Source organism: Hemicordylus capensis, chromosome 2 (genome assembly GCF_027244095.1).
Source record: "Hemicordylus capensis ecotype Gifberg chromosome 2, rHemCap1.1.pri, whole genome shotgun sequence".
NCBI classification, from domain to species: domain Eukaryota; kingdom Metazoa; phylum Chordata; class Lepidosauria; order Squamata; family Cordylidae; genus Hemicordylus; species Hemicordylus capensis.
Window position 1 is genome coordinate 126892641 of NC_069658.1, and position 27969 is coordinate 126920609.

At 44.4% G+C, this 27969-nt stretch overlaps 1 protein-coding gene across 14 annotated transcripts in view; it reads right to left on the minus strand.

Moving 5' to 3' along the window:
* The window catches only part of LINGO2 (leucine rich repeat and Ig domain containing 2), a 937252-nt gene that overhangs the window by 38772 nt on the left and 870511 nt on the right, over positions 1-27969 (minus strand). The gene's annotated exons all lie outside the window — the stretch shown is intronic.

The window sequence follows — 27969 nt, forward strand, 5'->3', positions numbered from 1 at the left end:
TGTGTTCCTATGGACTAAAAAACAAGGGGAGCTCCTTAAGCATTAGTGAACTATGTTCCCAGTTAGCTATCTTCCCTTACCCAATGAGATTTCTTTACCCTATGCAAACTGAGCATGTTCAAATGCAAAGGAGTATGCTCAATACTACAAAATGAAGCTCCTGGTAATGAAACCTGACAGGATGATGAAACATTTCAGTTCAATCCATCATAAAAGTTATCCATCAGAAAAACCTACCCCAGTATTGAAATCTGATTCAGTAATGAAATGCATGCTACCTTGTGCCCACCACCGCATCACATGCTGGAAGGGAATGGAAAAGGAATTCTGGGACTGATGCAGCTTGGAATCCAAAACTGTTGAAGAATGCTCTGCCTAAATTTCTAAAATCCCACCCACAGTAAAAAAAAAATTCAGACAACGTATTGTTCTGTGATGGCCAGTCTGTCACAGAAAAATATCCATCAGGATTAAATTACCTGCTTACCAACAGCCCATGGCTGTTGTGACGGTCTGACAGTGGCTGGCACAGGCAAACCAATGTGATGCAGTGACACCCAGGCGAAATGCAGCAAAGACAGAATTTGAACTCAGGACTTCCAGTTTCATAAACCCTTCTCTTAGACATTTAAATGAGTTCGGCTTCACTGTATTTCCTTGCCTACAGATTTCATTGCCTCAATGCTGCACTTGAACTCAGGGCCTGCATGTTCACAAACCACTCCCTTTGCCATTATCCAACACTACAGCAGTCCCTCACTTGCACACACAGTAATTTGACAGATGCCGCTTGGAATTCAAATCCATCGTTTCTATTGGCATATCTTTCTCCACAGCACGATTTACAGCAAGGCTGCACAACTTCTTCCCTCCTGCAGATGCTGGATTACAACACCATCATCCCTCACTGCTGATCACTGCGGCCAGAGGCGCTCTAACCTCCAGACCTTGGGGCCCCAAGCCGTGGCCTCTTAAGGTCCGGTGGGGGGCCTCCAAATGGCTGGGGGGCCTCCTACAGCCACCCCGCGCCTGCCCGCTGTGGCTAACCTTCGTGCCTTTATTTTTTAATCAAAGCTGCTGTGCAGCTGAGAAGTGGCTGCCGGGGGGGGGGGAGCCGAGTAGTCGACCTCTTCCTCCTCCCCCCATCAGCGGGCTGCTGCCGGGGGGGGGGGGAGCGGGGAAGAAGAAGTAGACTACTCGGCTCACCACCACCTCCAGCAGCCATCTCTCAGCTGCGTGGTGGCTTTGATTTTAAAAAGCCAGCATGTAGGTTAGCTGCAGCAGGAGCCCCCCCAAAGTAGGTTTTGGGGACCTCGTGGCACGGGGTGGCACTGTGGGGTGGGGGCCTCGTGGTGGCGGGGGACTTGCAGAACGGCTCGTCTAGGCGCCAAAATCGTCTAGGTGCGCCTCTGGCCGTGGAACTTGTAGTTCACCAACAGATGGAGGGCAGCTCTGATCTATAGAACCCCTCCTCCCTTGCAGCCTACAAGGCTTACAGTGTTGACAAAGAGAGGGAAAATGAATTTTTGTGGTGACTTCCATAATGGTTTAATCGCATGCGTTACATCAGTTAAGTCTTCCTGCTGGTTTGTAGTGTGGGTATGGTTTCCTCACAGCTGAATCTTCACTTAAGGGCACTGGCTACAAAGGGGGAGACTGAGTGTGCTCTTTTCTTGCCAATTCTTTGGGTCTTTCATAGCTCTTCAAATTTATCTTAATAAACACGGCTGCAATCTTTCCTGCTTTGAATTTCAGAGTTCTTTGGCTGCCAAATAACATAAGCATCTCATGCTTTTAAAAACTGAATTTAGATTTATTTTGTCCCCATTTTGAAGAATGTAATACAATCTAATAGGAACTGTGGGCAGAAAAAAGGAAGCAGCATCATTTCATAGTACTAAGTATGCTCCATTGCAGTTGGAGCAGCTAGCACTTCTCCAGCAAAGCTTATTCTTGGGTCTCAAGCTGAATAGAGGAAGTAGAAAAGATTGACAGATTGCAACTCTTCCTGGTTTCATCCTGTGCTTCTTTGCACTTCCTTGCCTGCCAATACAGAACAAGAAGATGGGGATGATTGCCTTGCTGCATTGATACCTTCCCTCCTAAAGTAGGAAAAAATCAGGCACTTGGGGGTGGATCCAAATCCAGCCACTTTGGGGGTATCAGCAAATGGAGGAATTGCAGTGAGCTGAATCATGTCTCTGATTCCTCCCAAACATTTAAGAAGGACTTCTTTCAAAATCTTTAGAGCCAACTCGAATAAGGGGGGGATCAAAAGCGCCAAATAAGTGAGGGGACCCAAAAGTGCAGAAGAAAGAAAGAGAGGTTACTCTTGGCCCCATGTAGGTTGCTTGCAAGTGAAACCAATTCCTTAGATATCTGTTTTCAAACCACTGTATCTCAGTCATTTCCTGAGGGATCTGCATGGAATTGGGAGATACACTGGTTGTCACCTAAGTGCTCCATACCGAGTATCAGGTAGATTGGATGGATAGTTTGGAGTTTATGATTGAAAGAGTTGTTATTAAGTAACTTCGAGCTTAATATTTCCCCATATGCTCCTTCTCTATAGGCATCTTATCTAGGTATGATCCAAGACCATTCAGCCCTGAACTTCACCGAGCTGTGGCCCATGCTCTCAAAAGGCCTACTGATTGGTTACGTGATCAATGCTGAACTCGTTACCTGCACATAAAGGAACACACCCAACAAGGTGAGCCTTTTATCAGTTGCCGGAGAACTAACATGATTTGTCAAATTATCTTGTGTTTCGTGGCTCATAAAGAAAGGCTAATAAGATGAGAAATACCAGGAATATTTCTGTGCTTATAATTATGTTCTTAGTATCCATATCTGAGAACAGGACCAGTGTCATTTAATCTGCAGGAGACTAAAGTTTTTATTGAAATGCTTGGGTCTCTACATATGATAGTAATGTATTTGGTTCCTGCTTGTGGTACAAAATCAGGTTTGATGTTGCCCAGTACACCGCACGTGTCCTTATGGGAACTTCAGAGTACATTTATAAGGTCACAAAAGCTGTATCTGTGTGCCTCCAAGCTACGCATTTAAGAGACTAGGGAGATTCTGAGACATTAAAGGAATTAATGCCTTCCCCCCCCCCTCTTTAGCAATAAAGGCTTTTTTGCTTATTCAAATTCTTTAGAAAACAGAGGAGATGTCTTAAACCAGAGATTAATTTTAGAAGAATATACTATGAATATTCTAGAAAGCCACAAAAAACAAGTGTCCAGTGTTGGACTTTGTTCACACCTTTACCAGTGACCTCCGGGATAACATTATTGTAGGGTTCCTAATATACACACCCACAAATCCATTTGCCAGCTCACCAGTGATGCATGTCTCTGGCCCCTTAGTGAGCAGGACACCCAGCATCACACAGATCTCCTTCCCAGAAGTCTTATTTTCTATGCCATTTTGAGAAGGTAAAGAGAGCAGGAATCCCTTTTGAGCAGCAGGAGAGTGATTCCACTGTTTTTTTAATCTTCTTCATATACCAGAGCAAATGAGAGTGCAAATATGTTAGAAAGAAAGATTTTAGTTTCATCATCTCCCTGACATCATAGTTTTCTAGGTGTAGCATTTTTTCAGGAAGGAATCTGCAATCAAACAATTCCTCACTCGCAAGCTGAAGTGGTATCATCCAGGAACAGTTTTGCCTGTGTTTGTCTCTAGACAATCATCCAGTCTGACTGATATTTGTGGGACGTACATGTATGTAACCCAGGTTATGATTACAGCCTCATTTTCAAGACAGCTGGGACATCAATCTCTTGTATGCTAAGTCTTAACAATATGTTTTAGACCTGTCACTTAGAGTGGAGCTTCACATTTAGACTGGCATTATTATTGTTACAAATATTTATATACTGCTTTTCAACAACTAAGTTCTCAAAGTGGTTTACATAGGAAAATTAATATGGTTCCCTGTCCCAAAACAGCTCACACTCTAAAAAGAAACATAAGATCAATACCAGCAGGAACCACTGGACAGATGCTAAACTGGGATTGAATAAGGATGTTACCCTCCCCCAGCAAAATACAAGAGGATCACCACTTTTAAAGGTGGGCTGATGTAAGTGACAGCCCTGTGAAACCATCTCACACTAACACACTGGCTGACATCCAGAGCAATGGTGCGAGTACCCAATGGGAGCTGCGACCTCGTATCTAAGGTATTCATTTTCTCAACCCGTGGTTTCACATTCTGTGTGTGTGTGTGTGTGTGTGTGTGTGTGTGTAGGGGGTGATTTTGGGTGATCTTCCCCGCCTTTGTAGCTGCCCTGTGCCTTCTGAAAGTATGTCCCTAAGGGCTCCATGACCCTCAGGGACATAGTTTTGGAAGACACAGAGTACTTTTGAAGGCAAGGAAGATCACCAGAAAATCACCCCCTCACATGTGCATGCAGCAGCAGTAGGGAAGCTTCCAGCTGTGAGGACACAGCTCCCCATTCTGCCCTGATTTTGGTGCTCTGGATGTCAGCCACAGTAAGGTGTAGTCAGACTTACTCACATCCCAATTTGATCACATTGTGCATTTCTCTGCCTTTATCAGTGGCATTCAGCAATGTGGATACCAATTATGATATCAGGGCATGGATAATTTTTACTACACAATATGGCAGAGAGGTGGGTGAACGTGACAAAGAGATACCATTTTTGACAGCAGCCCTTTGCTTATCATTATGTGTAATTTTGTCTGTCATAATAATAATACATAATAATAAACTTCTTTAGCATCCCATAACAAAAACATTGAGTAAAAACACATTACACAAGAAATGACAACACACAAAAAACAAACAAAAACACACACCATACAAAATACAATACAAAAGAATTAAAAAACTTGTGAAAAAGTCAGTTTTAAAATCAAATTTAAAAATCAAAATTGTATGTCTCTCCATTCCTGATGGGTGCAGTGGAGATAATGAGTTACCCATCTTCTGTCCCAAGCCTGCTTTATGTGCTTAATATTGCAAGCACACAGGACTTTCTTTCTATACATGTATTACAAAGCCCTAGCATGGAACCTGATCTATTAGTCAAAGCTGACCATATCTGTGAGTCCTCTGACCCATCCTCTCTTTTCTTCTTTTTTGGCATTTCATATACATTGATTCAAAGGAGCCCTCACCACTGTGTCTCAGCCAGAACCCTGGTGGTTTTTGATGAAAGGGCTGAAAAACACAAGGCTGATTGCTCTCTCTCTGGCGACATGTAGCAGTGAGAATTTATTTATTTATATGAATGCATAGTGAGTGCCTAGATGCATCTTGTGTTTGTGCCTTTGATCTGCAAGGGAGAGAGAAGGCTTCAGCATGGCTGGAAGCATCCTTTAAAAAAAAAATTAACAACAAATAATCCAGTGTTACATTTCTCATCTGGGTTGAGTGCATTCCTCAGAGAGAGAGAGGAGGTTCAAAAACACAGAAGACACAACTCTCCAGAAGACCCTTATCAACCTGAGACACTAGAGTCAACGGCACATGATATTCAGCCATCACTGGGTTCCTACTGAGATCCTTAAAAATTGATTTACTGAGCCAAACTGCTTCCCAGTCTTTGCAGAGGGTGAACCACAGCAAGCAGCAGCATCAGAATTATAAGGAGGTGTCTGCATGTGTTGATAAGCAATTATCGCCAGAGCAAAGGGAGAGGAGATAAGGTCTTGGCCTATCAGAGGGCGAAGAGAGTAAGATTTACTTTCTGTGTTATCAGTATTTCATTGCAGTCGTTTCTGAGTAACAAGCAGCAGGAGCTTGGATTTCTTGGAAGCATTTATCTATCAAAACAAGGAGCCTGAATGCAAATGGAAGTACACACACAAAGAAGGGAGCTCTTACCTGCCTTCCACTGATGTTAATAACCACCACAGCACCCACTTCAAGAAGGACAGAAACAAACAATGTTTTGAAAAAAATGGAGAGGAAAATTCAGATGGCATGAAACAGAAGCCATAACATACAGGCACAAGGGAGAAGAAAATGGACAAGAAAATCCATGCGTTACTGAGGGTGTTTTACAAATGATTTCAGATTGAAATACTTTATACAAGTCATTACTCTGACAAGCGCTACAAGCTGGGTCTTTTATAGAAAATGGTTTGGATTCTATCAAAACCATGTCAAATGGTACAAAAGATCAGTTCAGGAAACTCGGCAAGGTTTTTGTGAGAAAATCTAGGGATAGCAGAAAAGGCATGTTTAGGAATGGCGGAGATTATACAGGTAGACGGCAATTCCACTACTGTTTTTAATGTGACATTTTAAAAGGATTGTTTTTACAATGAAAGTAGCAGTATCATGATGCAAACAATAAAAGATCTATTTGCACGTGCCTTTGGACACAGAGTCATTCTACCCAGTTTTACTCGCATGGTAATTGCACTGCTTCTGGTAGGTTATTTCATTGCACAGTGACTAGGGGTGTGCAAGGTCCGGAGTCTCCCCGGTCCAACACTGGGGGGACTGTTACTTTAAGCGGGGGTGGTGGTGGTAGTACTTATCCCCCCCGCCGCTCTTCCCCCTCCGGCGCTGGTCCGTTTAAACATCTTCTTGGGGCGGCAGAGTTCCTCCCTGCCGCCCCTGCCCCCGTCATTGTTCCTTAAGGTTTAAAAGAGACGAGTGCTAGCGGCACGCATGCGCCCTGCATCAGAGACGAGCGCATGCGCCACGCAGGGCGCATGCGCGCCGCTAGCACTCGTCTCTTTTAAACCTTAAGGAACAACGACGGGGGCAGCGGCGGCAGGGAGGAACTCTGCCGCCCCAAGAAGATGTTTAAACGGACCAGCACCGGAGGGGGAAGAGTGGCGGGGGGGGGTAAGTACTACCACCCCCCCGCTTAAAGTAACATGCCCCCGCCCATCCGAACCTCCGGACTGCCGAACCGGTCTGGAGGTCTGTAACAGTGTGCCCGGACCGAACCATGCACACTACTAACAGTGACCCCATCCCCAATACCATAGTTTTTGTTCTGCTGTCACTCTGTTGAGGAGAGAAGGCAAACAGTAAAATTATACCTCTGCCCAAAGGACTTCTGTTCATGGGTGGCTTATGCTTGAGTTGTAATGTCTGCTGTCCATTCCCAGTTCAAAAGGGACTGACTGGTGCTTGGACCCTCATATCAATATATGAAGCTGTTTTGTACTGAGTGAGACCATTGGACCATCTAGCAGTGGCGGACCTCCTGACTTACAAATAGAAGACACAGTGAGAGGCTGTTCTTAACACTCCAAGAAGTCTCCCCACTACCTCAGCATGTGTGTGTATGTGTGTGTGTGTAGGGGGCGGGGAGTGATCTTCATTGATCTTTGTTGCTTCCAGAAATACTCTGTGAGGCTCTTCACATGATTAGTGTGAAGAGCCTCTAGGGGGTTTGTGGGGAGAGTGGGCGTAGCAGCCCCCGGAAGCTTTGCGTTCCCCGGGGCTTAGTGGCCCCTGGAAACTTCAGCATGCCCAGTGCGAGCGTGCAGGGCATGCTGGAGAGACCCCCAAGCTGGGAGGCTGCTTTTCAGCCTCCCCATTGGGGGTCTACTCATGAGTACCCACGGTGCGAAGCTGTGCTGCGGCTACTCACGATTTTAAAAATCGGGTTTTTGGAGCACTTGCTCTGCAAACCCAGTTTAAGGGGCAGGCTACTTTAGTGGGCTAGCCGCTTGTAAGCCTGTGAGCCTGGTGGTTTACATGAGCAGCAAAAATCGAGCTAGTCTCTCCTAGCCTGATTTTTGCTGCTCGTGGGAATAGCCTCTGTGCCTTCCAAAAACATGTCCCAGAGGACTGCATGACCCTCAGGGACATAAGTTTAGAAGGCATACAGCACTTGAGGAAGCAGTTAAGATAAGTGAAAAGCACTCTCCCCCCTCCATGTTGCATGCTGCAATAATAAGAAAACCTTTGGCAGTAAGGACATAGCCTTTCACTGCATCCCCACTTCACTAGTCAGGATGTTGGCTAGTATGTCTACTTTAATGGGTAGCAGCTCTCCAGGGTGTCAGACAGAGATATTTCACAATCCTGCTACTCACATTTCCTGGCATGAAAGGGATGTGTTCTATCAAGGAACTACGCCGCCTCTTCCACAATGTTCAATTAATAAATGAAGTTCAAATTAAGCTTCCATACTCGCTTCTGCGGATTGTGGGGATATCTGAATGCTTATGTTCCTAGTTATGTAGAAATAGTTATTGACCACATTAGACTTGATGGTTAATCACAGAGTTTATATGTCCCTGAATCAGCAGCCCAGCTATGATTCCAAGGAAGACTATCATGCGCCTCCTCTGTTAGCATACTGATTGCTGTCTCAGTGAAAATGCAAATTTTGCCCAACAAAGTAGCTCACCCCTCTGACAGCAAAACCCTCTGTTAGTTCCATATCAAAACAAGATGTTGTCAAATCTTTCTTTCCCCCTGTAACATTGTTCCTGAAGGCTTATCCTTATTTTCCTCATTGAGAATACGTCTTTCCTTCCAACTAAATTCTCACTATCTTTCTAAAGGTTTTTTGTGAATCTAGGTCAGTTAAAAGAGGGAGTGCTTGGTCACTGCAAAAAATTACCCTTGAACCCCAGTGTATGACTGAATGTATTTATAATGATGTAATGCCCAACCCTCATTTCCTGATAGGAAGTAAGCAACCAAATTAGTAAATTCATTATAAAACACATATGAATTATAAAAGACAACTGGGGCCTCCGGGGAGCTCAGATAATTGATGCCAAATGGTGGAGCCTCAATGCCTAAGTAAAGACTTTTGGTTCCACATCAGCACCTCTGGGGTGGGATTCTGTAATACTAGTCATTTTAATGGCACTTGCGAATTGTTCTAAATAAACACAGATGTTTGTCTAACCTATCAGTGTGTTAACTGTGTTCCATGTGTGCTCATTAGCACATATTTGCAGGGATGACAACTTCAACCTTACATGAAAGGATCTCTTTATAAGATGGCTGTTAATAATACCAAATGTGTTATTAAGGCTGTTCACACGAGCAGCAGCCCTACCCAGGCTTGCACAGACCTATCTGAGTAGGTCTGCTTGTGTGAAGCTCCAGGATCGAGGCCAATCCCAGAGCTGCCCTGCTGTGTCACCTGGGAATTTCCCCCAGGTTTTTACCGAGGTAGGAGGGCATGTGTGCGCCCTCTTACCGCAGTGCATGGTCATCTGGCAGCATGGACTGCCTGCAGTCACATTTGTGCTACTGGCAGCCCAAAGCACCATAGAGATTGGGGTGGGGGGAGTGCCACGACCTCTAGAAAGCCTTCAATGCACCGTGTGAGCAGTGCAGTGCATTGTGGGTTTTCTGGAGGTTGGGGACAGACACCTGGCCTTTCCCCCAGTGTCTTTCCCCAGGAAAAGACTTGTTTCCCAGGTGTCTTTCCCCCAGCCTCCTTGCTGATATGCTGCTTGCCTCAGCAGTCAGTGCTCGTCTGAAAGTGTGGCACAGCAGGCAAGGCTTCAGTGGCAATCATATGGGGGTTATATAGCTGTCTGTGTGAAGGGGACACACCATAAACCATGATGTCCTTTCATGAGTGTCATGTTCAGGAATCCAGGCTGCTGCTCACAGAAGTGCTGGACATCAGTTACAGAACTTTCCCCTTCACACAAAATGGGCCGTGGACTCTCTCCTCGCTTTTGGCACTGAAACCATGAACACTCCTAATGTCTGAAGAGGGTGATTACATTTTTGAGTTGTACATTTAAGCCATCTTGAGCTACCTTTTAAAAATAATGTGTGAAGTGGTCCTTAGTGATCTTGTTGCCGCAATCAGATTTTTTCCAGATTCACAACAGAAGCAGAGCTGCCAATAGCTTTTTAAGGCCGTAAGAATAAATCCTAGAGATTGATCTCGAAATGTAATTTTGTAAAAGTACAGGGCCTACACCTTTCAGCAGAGTTCACATTGTTATGGTTCTTACTGTTTTTAATTGATGTTAATGTGATTTTTGTGGAGTTTCACTGTATTATGACTTTCGTAAATTGTCTTGGGATTAGTTTTTATCAAAGGCGATATAGAAATTGGACTATATAAATAGACAAACAGGTAGAAGTCTAAATTTTTATCCTTTTGTTGGAATGACTGAACTCCTCTCCTCCTAAAGTAAATATTTATCTTTGACTGGTATAGATGAGCTCAGCTCTATGTTTATTCTCAACATAGCTGGTTCCCCCTTATGCTTTCCGCTTCTAAGGAAGAAAATAGTCTCTTTGAGTGTGACAGTAACATGGGCAAGGTGTTAACCCAGAAGGCTGCCAGGCATAGGTTACTGACTCAAAAATATGGATTGGCTCAGAAGGGAGGGGGGCCGTTTTACAACAGCGAATAAGCAGGGACAAGAAGCATTCCAGTTATCAGGGACAAGCCTTTGATTCTTTGAAATGAAAATAAGCAGGATGAAATCAAGGCTGCTTATAGGAGGCAGAGCTTTAGGGGGCAAAAGTGAAGAAATGCCCAGTGGTTTTTCAAAGGAAAGCTTCTGAGACTTCTAACTGCATTAATTCAATAGCGCCAAGACCGAGACCTCTGTCAAACGAGCACATTAACACTCAAACAGAATTGAGGAACTGACTTTCCCTGCTAGTTAATGAGCACAGAGCTAGCTGATCTTGCATTCTGCTACAGTGAGCAATGAAGATAAAGAAGGACGGCGCATTTGCCCACTTGCTTTTCCAGCTGCAGTATGCAGACACAGCATATTATCTCACTCCAGCCGCCCTCTGGTTTGTTGTTACCGCTAGATTTCAAGGCTGCGTTAAGTTAATGGAATTTATGTGTCCAAATCTCAGAACATGGTGGCTGTTTGCTAATCGCATGACAGAAAAGCAGCAGCAAGGTCCCATGGTATGAAGAAATGGACAATAACAGCACTCTTTCCAGCCAGAGGAATAGAATGGCTACGGCCCAATGTGTGCGAGCAGATTTCAGAATCAGATGCAGGGTACAAAAATAAGCCAGGGTCTATTTGCATGCAAATGGGGACAGAAGGGAAAGATGGGAAACCTCCAGACTGAAGTCATTTAGAGGCTTCAAAATGGAAGTTTGAGACTGAAAGAGAAAAGCAGCAAATTACACACAAGGCACACTTCACAACTGAACTGACACAGGAAAAAACATACTTTCAAAGTACTACTTTGTGTCTGTGAGAAGCTATAATGCGAGAAGCTACCCTTAGTGAAAATGTGCCAAAGTGAGCTAGGGATGTGCACAAAACTGGTTTTGCATCTCTATCTTGGAGATGCCAGGGAGAGAACTTGGAACCTAGATGCTCTTCCCAGAATGGCTCCATCCTCTAAGTGGAATATCTTACAGTGTTCACATTTAGTTCCCCATTCAAATGCACCAAGGGTGGACCCTGTTTAGCTAAGCGGACGTCATGCTTGCTGCTCTGGATGGGGTTACCCTACCCTAGAAGGAGCAGGTTTGTAGTCTGGGAATACTTCTAGACCCTAACCTCTCTCTGGTATCTCAGGTTGAGGCAGTGGCCAGGAGAGCTTCCTGTCAGCTTCGGCTGATATGCCTGCCCCATCAATTTCTGGAGATAAACAACTTTAAAACAGTGGTGCATATGCTGATAACATCAAGACTTGACTACTGCAATGCACTCTGCATTGGACTGCCTTTGTATGTAGTCCATAAACAGCAGTTGGTACAGAATGCAGCAGCCAGGTTGGTTTCTGAAGAGATCATATTATACCCATTTTAAAAGAACTACACTGGCTGCAAATAAGTTTCTGGGTGAAACACATAGAGCCGGGTCTCACAATCCGTGAGACCTGGTTTCTTTGGGTGAGCGGGGAGAGGGAGCCCTGGGAGGCCAGATGGGCCACCCACACGATTGCCAGCTCCGAGACGGAGCCAGCAGGGGCTGGGGAGCTCGGGGACTGCACGGCCCCCGGAAGCCCCAGTACGCCCTGCACGAGCATGCAGGACATACTGGGGAGACCCCCGGAGCTGGTAGGTGGCTTTTTGCTTCCCCTCCAAGGGTCTACTCATGAGTAGGTGCAGCGCAAAGCCGCGCCACGGCTACTCACAATTTTGAAAACCATGTTTGCGGAGTGCTCGCTCAGCAAACCTGGTTTGGGGGCAGGGGTTCTTGAGTGGGTCACCCGCTCTAGAACCACCGGGCTCGCAGCTGAGCCCGGTGGTGCGGACGATCTGCAAAAATCAGGCTAGGCTCTCCTAGCCCAATTTTTGCAGATCGTCAGAATAGCCCCATAGTGGTGGTGATTACCTATAAAGTCTGGATTTAAGATAGCACCTTCTTTTCCATGAACCCCACCACCTATTGAACACATCTGTAGAGGTCCAGATGTGGTTGCCACTGACTCAGTTGGCGGCAACTAGAAACTGGGCCTTTTCTAGGGTTGCCTTGGGACTCTGGAACACGCTTCCTAATGAAATTAGAGTTTCCCCTTCACTGAATGTTTTTAAGGAGGACTTGAAAACTTACCTGTCTAGTCAGGCTTTCAGTTTATAGTTTTAACTTTTAGAGAGTTATCTGTATTTTAAACTGTTTTAATTGTGTTAATGTTTTAATTGTTGTGTTTTTAGATTGTGACCCACCCAGGAACTTGCGTATGGGGCGGTATTCATTCATTCATTGTTCAATTTTTATACCGCCTTTCATAATAAAGCGGTTTACAAAAGTTAAAATACAATAAAATTCTGTAAAAGTTACATTTAAAACCTTAAAAAACAAATTAAACATTAAAACCATAAAACACCAAGAAACATTTAAAAAGAAACAGACGCAAGAAAGCTGAGAAACCTGGCAGCCTCTAGGAGGTAAAAGCCTGAGTAAATAAAAAGGCCTTTAGTATTTTTTTTAAAGTAGCCACAGATATAAAAATGTGTTTATTAATATTAATATTAACAACAACAACAACAATAACAATAACAACAATTTGTCCACACTCCCTAAGATTTGAGAACTGTCCCTCAAAAAGCCGTTATTTACCAGTTCAGGGCAGATTGTGACAATCACGTAATTTACTGACTGAGTTTTTACGTTAGATTTCATAAGCTGACTCTAAAGCAGCTTCCAAGAAGTTTAAAACAAACACAATAACCAAAACAAAAAAGAAAAACCCTAAACACTATAAAAGGTTCACTCAATAAATTACCAAGTAAAAGCAAATGCAGGAATTAAATAAACCAAACAAATCAACACCCAGTGCATACAGCAGGAGCTAACGCGCCACAAACATCTCTTCACAGCCCAGAATTTTGAATAAAAAGGATGGCTTTGAAATGCCTACAAAGGCAGTGAGGTAGAGTGGGTCTCAGTGAAGAGGGGATTCTCTAGCTTGGGGGCAATGAACGAGAAGGCCCTGTCCCAAGTGTATAACAGACTTCAGCTGCCATAGGCAAACAAAGCAGAGCCCTCACTGAGAAGATCACATATGGTGCTAGATTCACTTGGGTGCAGGTGGTCCTTCAAATATCTAGGATGTTCGAATCAATGAAGCTGCAAAGAAGATCTGCTTCTAGGCGATTAACTGCACAGTACAGACATCTGAGAAATCTCACGTCATATATTCTAAAGTGAGCAACATCATCACCTCACAGGGATTAATAAATCCAGAATCACCAATGCATTCATGCCAGTAATCAGATCCAGGAATATTTATGTTTAATGGGTACAGTTTCTGTAAAATGCTAACAGAATTGGCGGGAGCACAGAATACAAATGTGAAAACATGAAGAAAAAGAGGTGGCACCCCTCAGCATCCCAGAGAGATACCATTGGCATTACGGCAGCTTGCTGTGTTTAACTTGATGCATCCAGCAGTTCTTAACCAATTAGAAATTTCACAGCCATCTTTAACACAGCTCCAGGAGACCACAACAGGGCTTTATTTCCTGTTTCATGCTTTGTAAACACTGTTAAAAGTATTGCTAGTTTCCACAGAGCTGATTTAGAAAAGGCACAGCTTGAACATGCTCGGCAAACTTTTGAAAGCACGGACAGCTTCTGTTGCTCAAAATCCACTGCTAGATCTTGCACTCTAATATCCGTAAGGTTCAAGTAAGCATATGCACTTTGTATTATTTTAGGGCCAAACCAGATGTGATGTTAATGTCATTGGTTCTGGCATGCTCGCTTCTGTCCAAAACCAGGTCAAGCCAGGTCAGCTGGGGGCACGAGCCCTAAAAGGGAGCTCTTGAACCAGCAAGATGCTGGTGTTGGCTGAGAATTTATGTGCCTGGTGAAAACCCTGCCCCTTCCTGGATCCTCAGGCCAGCCCTACTCTAGAAGAGGCACCTAAGCTGGCCTTCTTCTCTTGCCAAGTAGACCCGTCAGGAGAAAGGCCCCATGAAACCAGGTGAGCACTCCACCTCCAGAGCTGGAGCTTTGGCCTGGTGCAAGCGTGGGATCCCTGCTGGGGGCGAGGTACTGGGGGGTCCCCTGCTAACTGAGTGAACTTTTAAAAGTGGTGACTCTCTTTATTTAGCAGGGGGAGAGCAACTGGCCCTATCCAGCCCCAGCATAGCATCCCTCTAGTGGCTGTTGCTGGTGTCTATCATGTGTTTCTTGTTTAGATTGTGAGACAAGGAGTCATTTTTTAAAATGCATTTATATCTATAGAAACTGCTTTGGGAACTTTTGTTGAAAAGCTGTATATAAATATTTGCCATGTTAATATATATTCAGCAGTGCTCCAGGGCTCCTCCAGGGTGGTTACCAGCTCTGGCTGCTCTAGCTCTGAAGGATCTGGAAAGCTGGCATCAGGTTCGGGGATCCAGGCCGGGGCAGGCTTCTCCTCCTCCGGGGTTTCCTGGAGACCAAATGAACCCTGGCAGCTTCACCCCACTGTAAATAGCTTGTGTAGAGGGGGCAATCTGGAAATGGGCTGCGATGTGAGGGAATGGGATTAACCCTACCCCCGCCACAGTCTCAGTGTGGATCATTCACACATCCTACACACACACACACACACACACACACACACACACACACACACACACTGTTCTAAGGAGGGGGGAGCTTCCATTGGCTCAAACAGTATATTCAGGTACTCTGATCTGGAATATAGCGAAGGCGACTGCCATGGTCCTGATCTGGATCTTTCCCCTCTATTTACAAGAAAAAAAGCAAGCACATCAGGTCCAATGATGTGATTGACCTTTGCGTAGTAGCATATACCGTATTTTATGGACTATAAGACTCACTTTTTTCCTCGAAAAATATCCTCCAAAATTCAAAAATTATATGTTTTAACAGTTTAATATGTTAAAACTCTGAAAAACTGGATTAAAATTAAGGTGCGTCTTATAGTCCGTAGCGTCTTATAGTCCATAAAATACGGTAACAAATCAGGTAGAAAGCAAATGGCTGACAGGCAACCACTGGGGAATTCAGCAGTGGGTCCCAGTTGCCTGATTCCCTGTGCCTTGATGGTATCTGGGGCAGAGGAAGGCTCTGTGGGCATGCACTTCAGTGCCCACTGTATATGGCCAGAGGATATCTTGGCACAGGGCAGCTTTTCAGCTGAGCAGGGCTCAAGGGACACAAAGGGGCAAGAGGGTTCTACTTGGGCCTGGAGAGCTACTAGTTCGGGTCTGGTTCCTGAGTGAGTAAACTTATCATTCAGGCCCAAACTGAGCTCCCAAATGACCCTTCTTATGGCTGCTTGCCTGCCTGCTTCCTGCATCACCTTTAGACCATGGAAGCAGTGACTTGGGCAAGCTATTGCCTGGGATCTAGTGGCTGGCATGATTTGGTAGCACATGATTTGGCAGCACTATTATTATGTTTCCTGATGCTTTTTCTCCAAGTGAATAAATCAGTCTGATGCCTGTCGCACTATACTCTGTTCCCATGCCATAAATGGGGAACTTTGCTGGGATGGGGCGAGCTGAGAAAACTTTGCTGTGGGCGGGGGAGTAAAATGGTCTATTTGCTTGTTTTGCTGCACAGCTCTCAAAAACATATCCCTGAAGCTAAAAAAAGTCCTTCTAGATGGAGGAGAGAACAGTGAAAAAGCACCCCCTTCCATATGTATTCCCCTGCTCAGCAACACGCTGAATGGAACTGTACCACTGCCACAGCTCCTGTTATGCAGTTCTAGCACTGCATAGGATGTCAGCCATTGTTGTCAAAATGGCAGAAGGTAGTCACAGGTCCTAGCCAGCAGGTGCTTGTGATCCTTGGCCGATCATATTCTATACTGTACTTTCAATCTCTGTGGGTGTCCTTGTCAGGATAGTAATTTCCCAGCAGCTTGTTCTAGTGGTTTGTATGCTGGGAACGTGTAACACCCCTCTTTACTATATAGAAGGGAGCAGAATGTCTGTAGCTTTTTAACTCTTTTAACCAGAGCCTGGGATAGGAACCCTTACGCTTGCTAAATTTGATGGCTGACAGATTTTGACCTTTGGCAGATTTTGACCTTTTTGACAGGCCTTCCTACAAGGCTTCCTATTGTAGCAGCAACATGACCATCTTGTCTAGTGAGGCCAATACTCCTAAGAGATTTCACTGTGGTGACAGGTAACAGTTTGGGGTGCTAATTTGAACTGGTTTCACATACAGGAAGTAGCACTTAACTTACCCTGTCAACCTGCTCTATCCAGCCCCATTCCAATTTAATTGTCAAACCCTTTGCTCCACTGAAATGTTTCTGTGATGTGAAAATTACCTCAGGATATGGCTCATAACACCTGAACCTCTTCCTCTGCTATTCCATCTTAAGATGACAGCATGCAACTTAACAGCTTTGTTTAGAGACTGTCATATATTGGCCAGTGAAAATCACTGCCAAAAAGCCTTAAAATAAGTTTGGAGGACACTAAGAGGCAGGAAAGGTTATTGCAGGATTTTGCCACCAATACATTGTGTAAAATCTCAGTGATTTAAAAATGGATTTTAGTAGAATCATTATCACAATTAGGGTGGGAATTAGGCAGCACCTACATCAACCAGAATTGGGAGACCTTCACAATTCAAAGCAGTGTGGTGTCACTTTGACATTCTTTTAACATTTAAAATGTGCTACAGACTCCTTTTGGTGGACATCTCCTGACAGCGCTACCTCCCACACCCACAGAATGCCCTGTATGTTGTGAGTTACTTGGAAATACTGGGGTGTGGGGGAGATGGTGGTTGCTTTGGGGGCCACCATGTATCCGAAGTGGCCACCTTTTTTTTCTTTTTTTCATAGAATGCCCCAGATGATGCCATGTCTGGGGAACTGTGGGACAAAACGGTAGTGATGGGAGGCAGTCACCCAAAGGAAGTGACTGCCACTCTTTTTAAACAATCAACACAGGGGTGTTTTTTTTTTTAAAAGGAAAAATATCTGGCAGCTCTGCAAAGCTACAGATAAGCCCTTTCAGGCCCCCAGGGTATGAACATAAATGAATAGAAACAATGAATAGAAAGGATGTTATTTCCCCAAATGAATAATGAAACTAATGAGGAGGTTTAATAATGAAAACGATTGGAACAACAACAAAATCCTGCACACTCTTAGTAGCAGGTGGAATTTGGGCAGGTATAACTTACTATGCAGGATGAAATTCCCCCTAACACCATCAAAGATAATAAGAGCCTTCTCCTCCTTCACACCTGGTCATTCCAGTTATGCACTCATCACTGCTTATATTTATGTAGAGTTACAGGGTGAAAACGTGATAGATAGATAGATAGATAGATAGATAGAGCTTTCTTTACTCCCAGGAGCACCAGGACAGGTAACAACCTGAGAGGAAACAAATCACCAACTCAGTGCAACCTAGTATGTCCTATCAATCAGACAGGCTTCTGTGAGTCATATTCACATTAGCAGCCACACTGAGTGTCCTGTGGGTGTTTGGGGCCTCATCTGGCACTCGTTAGAATCTCGCTATTCTTCACACTGTGCATTTTGCACACAAATGCCTCAAATAATGGGGACGGGTGGGGGGAGAAAACGAGAGACACGTTGTAAAGCCAGCTTTCATGTTTTGCTGGATAAACTTTGGCAAAGCCCTTGGAGGCAGCCTCCCTGCCATGCAACAAAGCACTCCTTGCTACGCCTGTTTCTTCATATAGCACAGCTGATGCTTGGCTTCTCCTGTTTCATCACTAGCTTGATACAATGGCAGGGATTACACGCCAACTGTGGCAGTGTAAACTATAAAGGATATGATTTCCCCCATTCCTACCCTCACATTCCAAACATACAGCTGCTAGTTTTTAAAGCTCAAACATGTTCATTCCTCTTGCTGTGTGGAGTTGGCTTTGACATGGTGAAGTCTCTCTGTAATTTGTGCAGATTTTCTGACAAAAGGAACATATACGGAGAGGTCCTGAGTGCCAACTTCCCTTGCAATGTTTTTCACATGATTCATGGAAGTGAAATGCATGTTCTTGTAATAAAAGAAATAATTTGAAATGGAATTAATTGAGCCAATTTTCTTCTTCTTCCAACATCAAAGTCGGATTTGTATCTCAACATGAATTCTAAGGGGTGGTGCTAATCAATGGAGTGGCCACCATCTTGTTTCCAGATGGCAGATCTCAATAAAAATACCTCATTAGGATTCCGGCTATGCACTGTAAGTTTGGTTTATATTCAATTGTAAACATATTAGTGTGTGGTGCTTATATTTTGACTAGACACCAACTTTTTCCAAGATAGTAGACCAAAATAAAAATATCCCTAGGAGATATCCATGGACCTCTTTTCACTACTATAGATCTAGTTTGTATGAAACTGTAAACAGAAAAGTAATTACATATGAATGCACAGGCACTCTGATACACACGTGATCTCATAAGCCTTGAAATGATCTCATTTAGCCTGCTGGGAAGCAGGCTAAAACCATAGTCCCATTATGCAGAGTTATGCTGCCAAAGTGGCTCATCAGCATTTTGCTAAAAGAATAAGTATTTGTATCAGTGGCATTGTTTGCTGTAGCCAGTATAATCTTTTCATTCAGTTATTCTCATTGTTTCTGGCATTCACTTTTGTCACCTTAGTAGCCCCCATACAGCTCCTCCCATTTTGGAATTGCTAACCTACAATTTTATTTCACTGTGCCAATGGAAGTCATTGTTTAACCACCCAGCTGTTTATAGTACTGCAGGACCTGGTAAGCATTCTTACAGAAACACAATCAAATTCCCTGTAGTAAAAAGGGGGCAAAAATCACTCATTTTGTTGAGAAGCTCTTTATTATGCTAAAGTTCTTAGCTAGTTAAATGCACCAAGAATAGCCAATCCATTTTGAAAGGAGAATAGATTATCTCTTCTCCTACTAATGTGTGTTTAAATTATAATTGCTATAATGGTCTCAGATACAAAGTACTAATTTTTGGCTAATGCCTGCCCTTGATCCATTAGATGCCCCATTTTCCAGCTGTAGCGAGGGCACCCACAGATAAATGAGTGAAGCGTGCTGCAAGAACATGGGATTAGATCACTGGCACAGAGAATTCAAAAGCTTGCTCCACTACTTACCTATTATGCAAACATCAACATCTGAGTGTAAAAGCACTAATTAGAAGGACTTCACCAGCAACAGGATTGCTAGATTCACAGTCTTATTAGTAAAGCAAAGCAACAGTTAGAAAGGACACAGAAGAGGAACAATCCCATTCCCCTGTGGGAGCTCACATGTCTGCATTTTTATTAAGTTGATCACTTTGCTACTGCAACTGCTATGGTTGATCTGAACATCTCTTGAAATCCTAGCCAGTGCTTCTTCAGTGCTTTCCTCATAGCAAAGTGACCGGTGGAGGGAACACAATTTGCATGGGAGAAGGGCCAGGGGAGGAGACGCTAAAAATTTCTCCTACTTTTCCCCTGCAGGGTCCCCAGTCACTTTCCCGTACTTGAAGCAGAAAAGCATGCACCTGTCTTCCAGGTGAAAAGATATTGCAGGTTCAGATGAAAGCAGCAGGTGGGGAAAGGATTAGGCATGTCTGATTCCCATGGCCCCTCTGCAGAGCCATAACAGTGGTCTTTTTAGTGGTTTTGGATATAGGTTTTAGTGCCCTGCATAGCTCTTGGCCTTCCCCAAAACTAGCAGATTATAGGAAATATGTCTGCATATACACATTTTCAAAAATAATCCAGTTATTTCCCATTCACCTGAATGGGAAAATAGGGACATGTTGGCAGGTATGCTAATGTCCTGTATAAACTGAGTGTATGTTGGCAAAACACCTCTCCAAAATCTTCTACAATGCACAGGAGTTCCACAGCATCCCAAGGTAGGGTATATGAGTTAATGTGGAAAAGATATCTTAGAGACAGATAATTGGACAATTACTTGCCTGCAATATGGGGTGGTGCCATGCACTGCAATGTAATGCATATTCAGTGCCCTGCATCAATGATTGACAATAATGACTGATAGAAGTATTGCAACCCTCATTTGATTCTTACCCACCCAGGAAAGCTGCAAATACACCAGCAAAAAGCCTGTATGGTTTAGATTATTTAAAAAGGCACTGTGAAATCTCAGCCTTGATTTTTCCTGATCCCCAACCGTCAGCAACCGACCCTGTGGACAATCCCATGATTAAGTTATTTACTAGGGGGTTACATGGGTTGCTAATGTTCCTGAGCGTGTGCATTCAAGTAGGCTGCTCTCATTTGTTCTACTGCTTAGCGCCATCGCTATGAGAACATCATTGTTTATTATGGCTCAAAGGCAGTAATCATTTTCCATAATGTGTGGATTTTTTTCACTCAATTACTCTCACGCTTTAGGCCGAAGAGAATATATAATCATGCAACAATTACTTGTACCTCTACAGATGATGCTGGGAGCACAGCAAGTCAATTTTTTTAAATTATAGTTTTGTGCACTTCTACTTTGTGTTTTTTTCTGTAAGTACAGACAAAAATCCAGCATATTAATTAGTGATATTTTCCTTCCCACAAACCTGGGTTGAAATTAAATACTTAAGACCTTTTTAGCACTAACACAAAGCAAGAAAGAAATCAGATTCTTATCACCAGGGGATAAGAAAAGAGTTTCAAACAAAAATGTGTATGTGTGTAGTGATTGGCCCATAAACACAACCACAGTTATTTAGCAAACAAATAATCACAGAATCAGCACATAGGTCCATAGAGGTTTAAGAGACCAAAGGTTTTAAGTACAGTTGCCAACTTCTTTAATCTGTCCTTGCTCCTGTGCCTTCAACATCAGCTTCATCTGCAGATATTAGCAAGTGATAAACTTCACCTGTTTACGTTGCTGATCTAGTTGCTGTTAAAAGCTTGAGACTAGACCAGGCCAGTTGGCAACCCTACTGTATGTACATACTGCAAGGCAAATCTATCCATCTATCAGCAGCCTACTAAAGATCCATAGCTGCAGCAGAATTTCCACAGCAGTCAAGTTTAGGTGCTCTGAAATTAATACCGGTAGCAACTGCAGTGACAGTGATGTAAGAGTACCTCTAGTCACCACAAGCGATCACTTTAACTGGAGGAAGGCAGGTCTTATCTGCACCTCCATTGCAACTCCTCTGCCCCTGCCCACCCCAGCTTGGTGCTGTTTGTATTAAGCATGGTGTTGCAGACCACTCAAGATGGTGTCTGCACATGCTCAGATGCCATTTCCTTCCAGTCTGCCCAAGGGCTGCTGGGAACAGGGAACTAATGCAGCTGGAGCAGCGTGGCTTTTTCAAACAGACAGCCCGGCTGCTTAATACAAACAGTGCCACTCGGGGGTGGTGAGGGGCAGAGGAAGAGCAATGGAGGGGCAGGTAAGACCTGCCTTTTTCCAGTTAAAGTGAACAGCTTGCCCCCACTGAAACAATTCAGATGGGGCAGCTTGAAACCATTTGGCAGCTCAAAGCGTTTCGGCGCCTTAAAATAGAGGTGCTGAGACTCTTTGAACACATCTCTAATACAGATGCTCTTCCCAGAGCAGACCCATCCCCTAAGGAGAATATCTTGCAGTGTGCTCACACATGTAGTCTCCCATTCAAATGCAAACCATGGCAGACCCTGCTTAGCAAAGGGAACAATTCATGCTTGCTACCACAAGACCAACTTCACAATGACCTCAGTCTCTCACAAGTAGACATTGTACCATCAACTACTATATCTTAGAGGTGAAGTGAATGTAGGCACAAACTCTGTTCTCAGATATTTGCCCAATGCTTTCTAGAGCATGCTCTGAAGACACATGATAAATCCACACTGCTGAAGCTAAGTTGATCTGGTTCTAGTTAGGGCCTAGCTGGGAGACCTAACACCCAATGTACACTACTTTAAGCTGCATGATGGGAAAAGGTTGGGATATAAATGCAATAAATAAATATGCAGTCAACATTGTATAATTGTATTTGACAAAAATCCAAGTTTGGATTTGTATAGCTGATATTTGATAATATTTGATAACTGAAAAGCTCTTACTGTTTGACTATGTTCGATAATTTATAGCATTGGCATCTAGTCCTTCCTGTTTGCTTCTCTGGGTTACTCTAAGGCAGGCCTGCTCAACTTAGGTCCCCCCAGCTGTTTTTGGACTACAGCTCCCATAATCCCCAGTCACAGTGGCCAATAGCCAGGGATTGTGGGAGTTGTAGGCTAAGATCTTCAGGAGGGCTGAAGTTCGGCAGGCCTGCTCTAAGGTGATCTTCACTGTCTAGACTGAATCTGAAGTTACTCACACTTGCAGGTTGGTGCTATCATTCTGGGTTTGCTCTACCTGATGGATACCTGCCTGTTTCCCTGTGTTAACTAAGGTAGGGGGAAAGGTTTCTTCTAGCAACCTCGTAGCTTCAAAGCAGGTTTCCCAAGCAAGCTGGTATCCTATGCCAGGGACACACAATTGAGTGTACATACCCATAAGGGTCCAAGAAAGTGTGGTAACAACTGGACTGCTGTGACTGCTTTTCTCATGGAAGAATTCTAAACTTAGAAGGAATGCCAGTGGCTCTCCAAGTTGGAAAACCTTTGTTATAATGTATATTTCAAATGGTTGAAATTTAAATCAAGAACACTGTGAACATCTTTTGAAAAAAGCACACACTCTGTGAAAATAGCTTAACACCATTCAGAATGTGGAATAATGTAAACTTATGGCAAGGAAGAGGAGATTTACAATATACATCTGTAAACCTAGCTGTTTGGCAATCTAGAAAGTTAACATCTCATTGGAAGGAACAAGCATTGGCTGGTGACTCACTGTGACCAATGCAAGGAGTGATTAAAAAAGGCGCACAAGTTGTGTGTTGTGTGTGTGTCTGTGTGGTGAAGATAAATAAGCAAAATCCCTTTCTTTCTGAGGAAAGTACTAATTGGACAATCAAGACAATTCCCTCCTCAGTAGGATCCAAGACCCCGTCCTTGTGGCAGGCCTGGAAATAAACAAAGACATTCCATTTTGGCAGGATGGAAAGAAGCAGTTCTTTCCACAAGGAAAATCAAACACAAAGGGCTTGTTTCACAGCAGGTTGACTCAACAGTTGATGTTACTATAAGCAGGAGGGATGGGATGAGAAACAGAAGAAGAGTCCTGGCACCCTGCCGCAGAGAGCACACAGGGTCCACTCTCTGCTTTGCTTGTTCAGCAAGAGAGGAGAGGCGATTCCAAGATCGTTTGCCAAGTTGTGTCTTCCGTGATAAAACTTTACTTTCAAGCATAGCACTTCAGGTAAAAAGCAGCTTGAGAGTTAGACCAGCCTTTCCTGTTGGCTTTGATACACTGGGATGATGTCTCAATAATAGCAGTTTTAAAATGCTGATTGCCATGTGCGAAGATGTTATTGATGGTCAGAGCTCCTGACATTTGTGAGTTATGTGGTCAGTTGTCTGCTGTCACTCATGGCTCATCCTCATTTGGGAAGGTGGGGCAGAGAGATGTGGGAGTGCCATTGAGATGCGGTGGAGAGTCCGGCCTGCTCTCCGCCCCCATGGTTCAGGCCAGATATACTATTGTTCTTCCAGAGCAGCTGTATTTCTAATTCTCATGAGGTGTAAAAGAGAATCACCACATACTCTTAAAATAGCACTGCTTTTCTTCTTGCAGTTTAAATTTTGAATATGTCTAAAAGTAGGCCTTTGAGCCTTGTTGGGAATCTTGTCACCTAACCCCGTCATTAAAATTACTTGGACCTATCATTACTGAAACCTGAAATGCCACCCCTGGGGGGTGTGTGCACAGGGCTGAGAGAAGAAGGTTGTGAGGCAACATTATTGCCTCATTCCCTCCTTTTTATTCAAACACCCGCACTCTCACTTCATGCTTAAGAAATGGTTGTGGGAGTAATATTATAATAAAATATAAAACAAACAAATAAATAGTATTTACAAAGTTTCAATGTACTTAATGTTAGCATGTTAAATGGTTTTACATTTTTATTGTGAACCGCCCTGAGCGATTTTGGACGGGTGATATATAAATAAAATTAATCAATTAATGGATTTAGCCAGGATTCAACTGCTACCCATTCACATGCAGAACTCTTACTGATATTCCATCCTGTGGAAAGTGGACTGTTAGACTTCCCTCAAAGGCACAGTTCACATATACAAGTGGCAGGAATTTTCTTCACGTGACAGTGTGCTCCAGTACATGACTATGAGGAGAAACTGTAGCATGAACCAGATCTCTACACATGATACCTGTGTAATCCTGGAGATAGTTTGTTGGATTTTTACTGGATGTTCTTGTTTTTAATGTGTGCTGTGTTTTTAATAAGTACATAGGATGATGCCTTCGACTGAGTCAGACTATTGGTCCATTTAGCTCTGTATTACATACACTATTATTGAGGCGAGTCTCATGATCAGTGAGACTCGCCATAAGGGGATTAGCAGGGAGAGCGGGCTTAGCCTGCTCTCCCCGCAGATGATTGCCAGGCAGCCCTGGGCGGCCAGATCAGCCACCCACATGACTGCCGGCTCCGTCAGAGAGCCAGCGGGGGCTGTGGGGATCAGGGGCCACACCTACCCTCAGAAGTTTTAGGATGCCCTGCGCAAGTGTGCTGGGCATCCTGGAGAGACCCCCGAGCACGTGAGGCTGCTTGCAGCCTCCCGGTTGGGGGTCTACTTGTGTATCGCCATGCTCCGCGGCAACACACGAGCAAAACACCGCGGTTAACAGAGTGCTCGCTCTGGCTAAGGGGAGGGGGAATTAGCAAGGATTGCTGCCGGGAGCTGTGTGGCTTCCATTGCAGCACACGATCACCAAAAAGCGGGCTAGGCTCCCTTAGCCTGCTTTTTGGTGATTGTGAGAATCGCCTCATTGACAAGCAGTGGCTCTCCAGGGTTCAGGCAGGAGTCTTTCCCAGCCCTACCAGGAGATGCTGGGGACAGCACCTGGGAATGTCTGCATGCAAAGCAGTTGCTCTGCTGCTGAGATGCGAAAAGCACGTGGAGGCAGCTCCATGCAGGCACTGCAACCACCAGTGCATATTTGCTCTTCTGTGCTGTCTCTCTCTGGGCAATGCTGCTGCTAAGATTGTGCCCAGCAGGCTCAGTCCTCACTGTTGCACCACCCAAAGGGAGAGGGTGACCAAGTGAGTGGGCAAGGTTTCAGAGAAAGGGCTAGATGAACTGGGGGGGGGGTATGAGAGGGGATGGAAGTTTCCCCTGAAAGCATGCGTGGTGTTTGAAAGCTGCTCATGTTTCACCTTTGATGGAGGAGATCTGTGGACAACACCTGCTGCAATTTTTAAAGGGTTAATAGGAGCTGAACTAGGGGAATTCATGGTTCTGGGAAGAGGGGTGTTAACCCTTTCCCCATTTTTCCAATTAAAACCACCCACCCATAGTTGCCCTACAGAGCAAAACATAAACCTATCACTTATATGTTTTGTCCCCTGAATATTTATAACGAAAGGGTACCTAGTTTATTCATATGATGCTGCAGGGCAAACCATAGCTACCATAGCTTGGTAATTTATTTATTTACTTACATTTATATTCCACTCTTCCTCCAAGGAGCCCAGAGCAGTGTATATAGTTAGGTTTCTCCTCAAAACAACCCTGTGAAGTAGGTTAGCCTGAGAGAAAAGGGACTGGCCCAGGGTCACACAGCAAGTATTGTGGTTGAATTGGGATTTGAACTCGATAATGGTAGGGGATATTTCCAGTTGGAAAAATGGTGCTGGTGAAGGGGGGGATTTTAAACCACAGCTTGAATGGCCTCCCCCTCCCCACCAAAATGGCAGCCATTAACAATACCCCCTGTTAACAGACCCACTTGCTTTGTCATTTTGGGGTGCTTCAGTGTACCTCCTAAACCCGAACCTCAGGATTTTTCTCCTTATATATTCTGCTTGGAAGAGAAACACTGGCTGCGTTCCAGGTAAAAGGTTGATCTGGCGAGGCACTTTTCTCGTTCATTTGCAAAGACCTGCAGTAAGCCAGAGGAAATGCCCTTGTTGACCGGCAGGAGAAACACAGAATAGACCCCTGTTAGAGTTGCAAAAGGAACAAGTGAGAAAGAAGTGCAAGCTCTCCTCCTTCTAGTCGGATGAGTCTTCAAGATTGCCTTGAACTCTCTAGCCATCTATTCCTTACCGATCATTATCAGGATATGCCAGGATATGCTGATATATAGAATTAAGGGAGTATATGCCAGAATGTGTGACATTTCCTCCTCCTTTCTCTTTGTCATGGTGATTGCTCCAGTAATCTCCCTTTATGAATATCCTTTGTCAAGGAGCATACAGGAAGAAGCCACCCAGACACAACCTAATCCTTACCCAATTATTCACATCTTACCAGGAGCGAGAATTCCTAAACTCAGTCAAAGAATGATCCAAGAATTGGTCTCTGCTAGCCCTTGGCCTCCAGTAAACACCCCAGGGTATATTTTTGCCTATAAGAATCCCCTTGAAAATGGGATCAGGTTCCCTCTCTCTCTCTCTCTGGCTGGAATCACATATTTGCCATCTAGCCCTTTTGCCAGAGTATTTGCCACATTCAGCTGCTTTTGCCAGTCAGCCTCTTGCCTGTCAGCCTCTTGCCTTTTGTTCTTGCCACACGTGCTGTCCGAGCACCTTGCCACCAGACATGGCACCCTACGCTGCCTGAGTGTGCCAATAAGCTCGCTTGATGCTTGAGCTCCTTGGAGAGAAGGATTCCCACAACAAGATCTAAGTAGATATGACAAGCACCTTTTCTCTCTTTTCCATCACCATTAAGCCTCTACCCCCTTTCTTAGTATAGCAACGTAGTAATGTGCCTAACCAACCACTTTTTCATTTCCTGCACGCTTACTATCCCTCAATAACTGCCCCCCGCCAAAAAACCCCATCTTCACATATATGCTGATGGTGTCTGAGTTGTTACTGACTGACTAGGAGAGAGATCTTGGGGTTGTGGTGGACAGCTCATGGGAAGTGTTGACTCAGTACGTGGCAGTGGTAAAAAAGGCAAATTCCATGCTAGAGATCATTAGGAAAGGGATTGAAAATAAAAATGCTAATATTATAATGCCCTTATTCAAATGTATGGTGCAGCCACATCTGGAGTATTGCGTATAGTTCTCGTCACCGTATCGTAAGAAGGATATTGTAGAACTGGGAAAGGTGCAGAAGAGGGCAACCAAGATGATCAGGGGCCTGGTGCACCTTCCAGGTAATTTGGGTGCCTGGACCTCCCAGCTGTGAGCGCCCCCCTGAGGCCCCCCCTAAACCTCCTTGGGCGGGTTGTTGCCAACCTCAGTTTGTTTGTTTTAAAATCATTACCATGGCTGAGGGGTGGCTGCGGGGTGTGTGTGTGTGTGCGAGCAGAGCAGTCCTTCTCCCCTCTCCCCCCTCCCCCAGTGGTGCAGGGAACCGGAGTGACGCTGGGCACATTCGTTCGGGCCAGAGTCTTTTTTCAACTGTGGGGCACATCTGTGCAGTTGAGAGATCATCGCAAGTCCATGACATCATGGGCTTGCGATTATCTCAACTGCACAGGTGTGCCTAGCAGTCGGAAAAAGACGCTGACCTGAATGGATGGGACCAGTGTCGCCCCAGTCCCTGCTGCT